We start from the raw sequence: 9,534 nt of genomic DNA, 5'->3' as shown, positions 1-9,534 counted from the left end.
TAATGAGATGGTCAGGCCTGGGACATCATTGCTTGCTGTGCAGAGGAGAGCAGCGAAAGAACCAAAATAGACTGTGCTAAAGGACATTGCACCATCATCTCTATTTAGCCAGTGCTGTTTTTTGCAGTGTGGTCAAATTCAAATGTAATAAATACAATATTTGAAGCTCTGATCAAATTAACTCCCCTCTATACTGCCACTGAGAAAGCTTGGCTATTCTGCACTGACTGCTCTGAGCACACATGAGAAAGGAGCAGAGATTTATGCCTCCTTTAAGTTCAAATCACAATGCAACAGGTTTGTTTTGCAGGGTTGACATTTAATTGTTTGCCCTACTTCTCTCAGGTTAAATTTAGAGCTAAATTTAGGACAAGTGTCTGGACAGAATATCATATGACACCAGCATGTATCTGTTGCACAACATGCCATACGAACATGTAACGTTCAATTCAGTTAAAAATAACCATACACTTACCTAATTCAGAAGGCTTCTGGATTCTATCTACTGAGACGGTAATCAGACTGGGCAATAAAAAGAGTCACAAGCATACTGCAGAAAGGGACATCACTACTTGTAAGACAGAAAAAAAAATCCTTTTCTGTGTTAGCTCTCTTTTCTTATTGTATTGAGCAGTATTTACTATCATTTATATACGACAGCCTAGATTACCAAAAGGATGTGAGTAGGTAAATTACAGTGGAATTGTGAAAAGAATTGTGGAGTTTTTTCTCACCAAAGTGAGAGATCTCTGATTCCTCAAAAGCAGGGTTAAGTGGCTGTTAAACTCCCACCCTAAACCTGGAAGAGGGCAGACCTTTCACCATTAAGAAATGGTTTGCAACAGGTATGGTCTCCTGAACTATGAGAGGGCTAGGTGATGCCATTCAGCGTGACTGAGGCAGGGAGACCCAGATCTCCAAAATAAGCATGATCAGTTTCTTGAGCTGTGTCTGGAGATCTTAGCTCCAGGGAAAAACCAGACCACTGGGAAGAAATAAAAAGAAAGAAAGAAAGAAAAAAAGTTATACTGTGGAAAATCTGTTTAATACCTTTTCAGATGAGAACAAGCATGACAACTGAGATGAAGGCTGCAGTAAGGAGCTGAATTTCACTGACATTAATGAGAGCTGTAACAAGAAGAATGCATTTTCTCCATCAGAGTTGTTGCTGTGCTTCTGTCCTTAGGCATTTATGTAGTCCCACCCCACCAATAAGGACAGATTAGGGGGTTTCACCTGCTGTTGAGTGTTGGGGCTGCAGGTGCTGCTGTCCATGGGTGATGGCTACTGTTTTCCTTTACCAGGAGCACTGAGGGCAGCGTGCAGTGCTGTCCAGCAAGCAGGGACCTGGTGTTCTCCTGTGGGAGCTGAGCATGGAGGATTTTTGTTCAAGGCATTAGAAATGGGTTGCAAGCATATCCCTGGGTCACTAGGCCAAATCTGGTCCAGCCCAGATGGAGGGGCTGATGCCCAACAGTTGCCCAGTAGTTGAAGGGTATGTGTGTGGGGGGGCTTGGCCTGGGTGTGGGGGCTGTGTGGCTTCATGGACTGCCTGGCCCTGGGCACTCTGCTCTGGGTGGCCCTGCTTGAACCTGGGGACTGGGCCAGGTGACCTCCAGAGGTCCCTTCCAACCTCAACCACTGTGATTCTGTGATGGGCTGCAGCGGGCACTGTCCACTCTCTTCAGCCAAAAACTCTCACCCACGGGTGGGACAGTCTTTTGGGATGAGAGTGAGGCACATTGCCACACCAGTGTAGGCAAGCCTGTCCATCCACTTTGAGCTTGTACTCCAGATACAAAAGCACTTTGCTGTCAGGGCATGTCAGCACAGCACCTTTCAACAGGGCTTAAATCATGGTTACTATTTTTTCCCTTTTGACCTGAGATTGTGACACAGGTTTATATGCCTTCAGCTACTCACACTCTATGTGTGTGTACATAGGTACATGCAGAGTGTCAAAGATACTCTTATTGAAATGCTGTAAAGACTGAGTCATTTCTTGATTAACACAACCTATTTTCCATGACAGTGGTTTTGTTTTCTCTGCTGCAACTGTCCATCATGTCTGTCACATTAGTTATGTTCATAGTTATATATAATGGATAAATCTCTGACTTAACCTTATTTTTCATTTCTTGATACCTAAAAATCAATCAGGCCAGTGGTCAGCTTAGCTTGACCCCACTGGTTGTCTTCTGACAGTGGTGGTTTAGGAGCGTTTGCAAGAAACTTCTGGCAGGATAAATTGTTCCCCTCAGAGAAGTCTTGATTATTCATAAAGACTGGCTTAAATCTTCAAAACTTGGCACTTTGCAGGCTCTCCAAATGTTTTTTTGATTAATTTACTTCTGAAGAATCCTGTTTTCATGAAGTGCTGAGCCCAAATTTGAACCTTGCTAAATTCTTTATCTCCACGACATTGTGAAGCAATGAGTTCCAGAGCCCCAAATACCACATCTGGGGCTGTCGAACTTGTGGCAACCTCTTGCTGTGTACCAGCAGAGACCCACATGTGGCTTTGAACACCAGGAGCAGGGACCCCCATCACTGATGGAGGCTGAAACTGTGAGCCAAGCATTAGAGGAAAGCGAGGCTGCACGCACTAAGCTTGCTTTTGACACACTGGGTAACAAAAATGACATTGGGGCATGCTTTGAACACCAAGTTCAAGTTGTACAGGAAACTTTGTGGTTAGCTTCAAAAACAGTCAGAGGAAGAAAAAAATCCCCAAACACACGCATGAATCAAAACTTTGCCTTTGCCATCAATACAGCAGCTCTTGATGAATTTGCAGGCACACTCACCAGGGCAGGCTGTGCAGCACAGGACACCACAGGACGTCTGTGTCTGCCTAGAGTCAAAACATTTGTGTCATAAAAAAGCAATCAATAGTCTGTCAGTTTTCACCAGTGTTAAGAAATGTTTCAGGCTATTGGTTCACTGCTCAGGATGTGAATAGGAGTGCATGTGTTCATAATCTTTGTATTTGCTTTTAGCATAATGACTAAAAAAAAAAAAAAGGAGAGAGAGAGAGAAAAAACAAAGATTTACCAGAAACCACCAGAGCAATTGGAAGGTGCTCTCCTCATCACTGATCCACAATCCATACCACATGTTTGGCCTCAGGATCAGTTTGTTTCTGCTCTGCATCACTTCTGTAAAATAAAGCATAAGAGCCAATACTCAGCTAGTGGCATGCTCAGGTAGATTGGTCCAGGACCAGAGAAGCTGATGGCGTTACACTAGAATAAGTGAGGACAAAGCAGTCAGTCAAGACCCACTAAGGTCTCATAGAAAGAAAGAACAGATCAAGCAGGCATTGCCAGCATTTTCTTTCCCTGCTGTAGTTATACTTTATTGTTTATAACAAATGATTGTAATCTCTTCTGACCTTCCTGCCACATGTAACACACATATGAATAAGCACTCATTCTCTCTCTTCACATTTATATGTGCACGTCTTACTGGAAATTTTCTATCATTGGGTAAAGTCCTTTACCTGAGACAACCATTGCAGGTACAAATTAGTGTGGCAAGAGAGTACCTGGGTTAAACATTGCAGAAGGTGTGGGCTTTCTCCCAATTTTCTTCTGAAAAAGAATTCCTTCACAACCACTGCTTCCACATGCTTTCTACCTATCCTTAAGCTCTTCACCTTATGTCACAAAATGGACAGACCAGGCCAGGGAACTCAGTTGTTTGCATTTATTTATGTAAAAAAAATGAGCAGATGATTAACCAGTAGTGATCAGTATAACCCTATTTATTTTAGTGGAACTGTGCTTAGTTGTTTCCAAAGAAGGTGCAGCTCAGACTGAAGAGCACAAGCAGCACTTCACATGTAGGCATGTAGCTCCCATGAAGAGAGTTTTAAAACAGAGTTTCTGGTCTGTGAAATAATGTGACATGCAAATGGCATACATTGACTTGCCATGTGAAATTCTCATTACATTTTAGTGCTTTTCCTTTTTAAGCTCCAGAGCCATATCTTATGCCTGGTAAGAAACAAACAATAAGATGTCAGGATCTTTGGAGATTATGAGAAGCTCTCTGTCAGTTCCATATGGTTCAAGGTAATTTGCTGACGCAGAATGACAACCACATTTGCAAATAGATCTGGAAAGGACCTTGATGACATACTTGTGCACAGAGCTCGCCACTCTGTCTGAGCAGAGCATCAGTGAAATATATATTTAAACAAACAAACAAACAAACAACAACAACAACAAAACCAGATGTGTGTTATGCAGACAGGCTGAACTGAAGCAAGCAGAAAAAGTGTTTGGCTTAGGCAATTTATGCCTTCACTATATGGAGTGGACAGGCCAGAGCTATATTGGCTAAACATCTTCAAGAAAAATTAATCATAAAAAATAGCAGCACTGTGTGTATCTTAGCAGAGAAACAAACAAACAAAAACTAATCTACATATAACTAAATAGAGTAAACCAGATACAAGCATGGGGCTCTGCACCACTTTTGCTGACTTCGTAGGGGAAATCATACTTTGCGGTGCAAATAAAACAAAATACACAGTTCTGCAGTTTGGATGAAGATAAAATTTGTGTATCTCTGTGGACATACAGTGGACATACCCACATGCACACACAGATGCAAAAAGGGGACTGGGAACTGCGTGTAAAGGACAGCACCAAGCAAGTTGGGCAGCTTTTGAAAAAAAATCAAGGAAATCTAATGCTTAAACTCAGATTCTGCTTGCAGCATTTACATTTTGGGAACTGATTATACACATATGTATATGTATATTTTTTAGTTGATTTTAAATCTTTAAGGCTGAATTTTTCCCCCAAGTTGTTACATGCAGCAAGGAAGGGTTTTATTTACCCAAATAAGGGTGTTAGCATGACTGGGCAGTGCTTTGCATAGTGGAAGAAGTATTTGCCAGGGTAAGCCCCAAAGCCCCTGATACCCTGACCCTGCCTGGGTACGGCTGAATCTGCCAGGGGAACACCATTGTGACCATGGCAGGAAGGCAGCTGTAGCACCACAGAGCTCAACTCCTTGATGCGCTCTCCCTGCTGACCAGAGATCAACAGGAGACTTGCCATATTCTTAAATTTAGAAGGAAACTATATGGGGAATATAGTGGCAAGGAATTCTCAGAAATAAAAGTGTTTCTAAAGAATTTAGGACAAAGAGCAGGAATGACTGAATAGCAGTTTTCCTGTATATGTGAAACAGCTCTGTGTAAACTTCGTGTTGTGCATAAAGTGAGGCATCCCAGAAAATAGAAACAAACCGGAGAGATGTCAGTAGGCACCAACCATTTATTGGGTATTTGCTACATTTCTACAGATGGCTTACATTGACTGAATTTGAATCTGTCTTGCAACAGGGGGAAGGCACATTGTAGAAGGCAGTGAGATGATTCATCATTTCAAAATTAAAATTTATAGCAGATAATTTGGAGTCAATAAAAATAAAAAGACAGAACAACCCCAAAGAAGTAATATGACACACATGTGCACAACTGCTTGATTCAGCCCCAGAAAGCTTAGGACAGCTCTGGGAAACTGAGTGTGTGCAGCTGCTGCTCATGTGTGAGCCCACTTAATCCACTGCTCAATTGTAATGTGCCTACCACTGTGATACTTATTTATATACCATGGAGCTCTGACACATACATGCATTGACTAGCTTGATCGGAATTACTGTCCAAACCTACTTGTCTAGCTGCCTTACATCTGGCTGACTTGTTTGTGGGTCTTCTCAAAATAGCACAAAAGTGTCTCTTCCACGTGTTTTGGCAGCATTTCTTTCCAACAGAACCTCTCTTCAGAAGAATCAGCAACATACCAGACATGCCCATTAGTTTTGCACATTTTGGGACCATTCTCTTGCAGCCTGCCTTCAAAGGCCTCTGTCCTGACATTTGAGACTTCCAGAATTTGTAGCCATTTTGCAGTATTATCCATAAGGAAGGATCTGTTCAAGAGACCATCACACACTGAATTACACTGATTAAAATACATGTGATTCTTGCCTATCAGGATCTGGCCTTGTGGATTTATAAAAATTCAAGTTTTCAGATTTGAAGATTAATTTTAAACTTAAGAGAAAAGTCTTATATAATGACTGCCCTGATGATACTTTGTGGGTTGAACCTTCTTGTTGAAAAACACATCTACCTCCTGGATGCCTCTCTTCATTGCAAGATATAGTACAATTTGTTTACTGCCTGGCCCCTGTGTGCTAAAGTATATACTAAAGTATAATCTTGGCACCAACTAGTCAAGAAGCTGCACAGGTCTGTTTTATATTCCCTTGGTCTTTATTTCATCTAAATTTTCCTCAAAAGGAGCCCTGGCCATATGTGTATGGATATACATGTGCGTATATAAATAAATAAAGGCACCCATTCATTTTGTACACATTTCAAAGTAAGTAATCTCTGTAAATACACAGACCAAAATCCCTTTGGCATTGAAAGTGCCAGAGTGACTCTTTTCTTTGTGTATGTATAGTCCTTTCTCATCTTTGCTATCATGCACTACCAAGCACAGCCGTATAATTATATGCCATGACAATGCACCACATGTAATTACTATTATCAGGGTTAAGTGACGTATTAAGAAAATCATCACTACAGCTGATGTTTTTTCATGCAAGGTCTGATTCCAGGAGCAAATTCTTGATGTGTTTGAAAACATGCAACATAGCCTTTCTTAAAAAAAAACAGATTTCTTGTTTCATTTCTATTTAGCTTAATCTTAAATCTGAAAGAAAAGTTGAAATATAAAAACCCCCTGAAATTACCTTGCATCATAAATTTTTTCCAAGTAGTGCAATTGCTTTTGAAATCAACAAAGAATGATAAAAATCAGAATATTAAAATTTGTCTGTCAACAATTCATATAATTTTTAGAACTTTTCACAAGCCGTCACTGCATTCAGTATTTTGAAGACAAACCTACTAGAGACAAGGAGATGCACCCTGCCTCAGCTCTTCTAACTTACAAGACTGTAACACCAATGAATAAAACAGTTTCTCTTTCAATTTACATCAGCATTATTGAGCTTATGACTTGGTCAAAGAATTAAATGATTGTGTTCTAACATAAATTCAGTAACTAAAAATATTATCAAAGGGAACCTGATGAAAGCTGTTGCCTGATCAGTCTCTGCTGGCAAATAAGTAACACTAATTTTTTAAAAACACCTCTATTCAATAATTTTTCCTGGCTGACAAAAACACTTTGTGCCATGTTGTTGGTGTTACCTGCCAGCAGAGAGAGCTCAAGTCTGGAACAAAAGATAACCAAGAAGACCTACAACTGTGTCATGCATGGCCTGGGTGGTAGTATCAACACTACTAACATCTGGTCAGTCCCTATCTCTGGTCCCAAGGGAAGGGAAAGAAAAACAGTCACCTTCAGCCTGCCTTCTGCAAGGAATCAGGGACAGGAGTTGCTTTCCTCTCTCCCATACTGGGGTATGAAAGGTAGGCAGCCCTGTGTTACCTTAATCTTTTTCTGCATATTCTTGTGTGACACCATTCTTTAACGGTTTTATAGAGAGGGTTGATTATGAAATATTTTCTAAGGGCAAAATGCCTGCTGAAGCCAAGGGCTATTTCACCACATACAGATGAGTAAACAGGGAGTAAAAAATCATGATCTGGCTAACATTTTGGTTGATTTGATTGACTGTTCTGTATTTTCCTAGGGAAGAAGAAGGCAAAGGTGTCATTCACATCTCCATCATCTGTGAGCTTGAACAAATTTTTTGCCTATTCATATGTCAGAGAATCCCAGAAAACTGCATTCTCTCCCTAAATCAAAGCAACCTCTTAACTCTTAAATCAAATGCTGCCCTCTCAGTGTACAGTGCATACATCCAGCCCTCTCAGCCAGGTGCAGCATTGTCACGAGTGCAGGAAGCCAAGCATGTAGTAGATTCAAAATATCTGCTCAAATTTGGGCCAAGCCACGTTACTACGTGGGGACTTCCCTCAAAATAAGTTGTACGTCAGAATATGTATGTTTTAGTTTTATACACAGAGCAACACAAAAGCAGTAATTCATGATGAGAACAAGGTAACAAACCAGTAATAAAATTGAAGAAGAAAAACATTCTGTGTTAAGGAAATAAAACTTAGTTCCAAGTCTTCTACAATAGCATCATTAGTTATGGACCTGTTTGGTTTGTGTCATGTTGTGTGTCCTACCTCAGCTACTCCTTCCTTTGTACAGAAAGTGGGACATGCCTCAGCACCTGCTCAGTTCCTTTTCCACTCTCCTTTGCCCATATTTGTCCCACATAACTGTAGATATTGACCCATGCTTCATGTTCTCATCACTTTACACTTCACTGAACCATGAGAAAGAGAAAGAGAGGCAGTAACTCCTTGACCACCACAGAGCTTGAGTGGGCCACGATGACCTCTTGAGGTGTTTATTTTTGTTTATCAGCTTTAAAGTTGATTAATCTTCTAACTTTGGCATGTCTTTAAATACCTAGAGATAACCAGGATACTTACTCTATGTTCTATTAAAAACACCACACAAGGTTAGACCTTTCTGGAGGAGAGGCCCATATCTGGCAAGTCTGTCACACACAAGCCCATGTATGGCAACTCACTATTCATTTCAGTCAACAGGCACCAATTCCACCATAACAAAGCTCTGAGTGAGACTGGGCTGCAGTTCACACACTTCCCAGCTTGATCCAGTCAGCTCCATGGATGTCAAAGACTCCAAGAGCTGTTCAGACCCACGTGTCAGTGTCCCACCAGCCTTACAGGTTGTGATGGGGCAGGTCCTGCCCAGCCCCACTGCACCTCTGATTGAAGAGGTTCTCCCCACTTTACGCTTCCTGGGGGCGTTGGCAAGATGGGACCCTGGGTCACAGTAGCTCTTAGTATGGCCCAAGGATGTCTTAGGGGTTTACTTTGACTAAATGGGAACTTAAATCTGTCACACTTCTGTTCTGGTTTGCAGCCTTGATGTAAGTGTATGCCTGCACTGTGAGGGCGAGGGAGTAGAACTTGAGATTTTGGCCAGCTTAAAGACAAAAAGTTATTGTCTGACTTGGCTCTGACTTGGCTCGATGCAAGCACAAGGGGATTTGCTGTGTGCCTTTACTGACTTGTTCACTTGGTAGGCCCCCAGCAAGACTCTGGAAAGCTCTACAAATACACTCCAGAAGGCTCTGTTTCTAAAGAGGGAGGTTGAAGTCAATCGTGTCACAGCAGAGCTCATTGCCAAGAGGCAAGAAAATGAAGAGGGGATGGAAGCCGCATCCCAGTGGAAAGCAGAGGTGGCTGCCAAGCCGCAAGATGTAAGCATCCTTCCCACTCTGAGGTAGGAGAAGATCCCTGGTGTCAGGGCTTAGTCCTGATGTGTCCCTGGGTGACTGTGGTGGCTATTCGTGGGGAGCATTTGCACTTTCACACATGGTGCAGTCAGTGGGGCATTTAAGTAGCAGGCACTCTGCTAGAGCAAGAGAAGAGCTGCAAATGATTGTCTTTCTCCAAAGGGAAGTAACGTGCTCTCTTCCCCCTCCTTTCTC

Source organism: Anas platyrhynchos, chromosome 5 (genome assembly GCF_047663525.1).
Source record: "Anas platyrhynchos isolate ZD024472 breed Pekin duck chromosome 5, IASCAAS_PekinDuck_T2T, whole genome shotgun sequence".
NCBI lineage: Eukaryota > Metazoa > Chordata > Aves > Anseriformes > Anatidae > Anas > Anas platyrhynchos.
Note: the sequence above shows the minus strand (reverse complement) of the source record.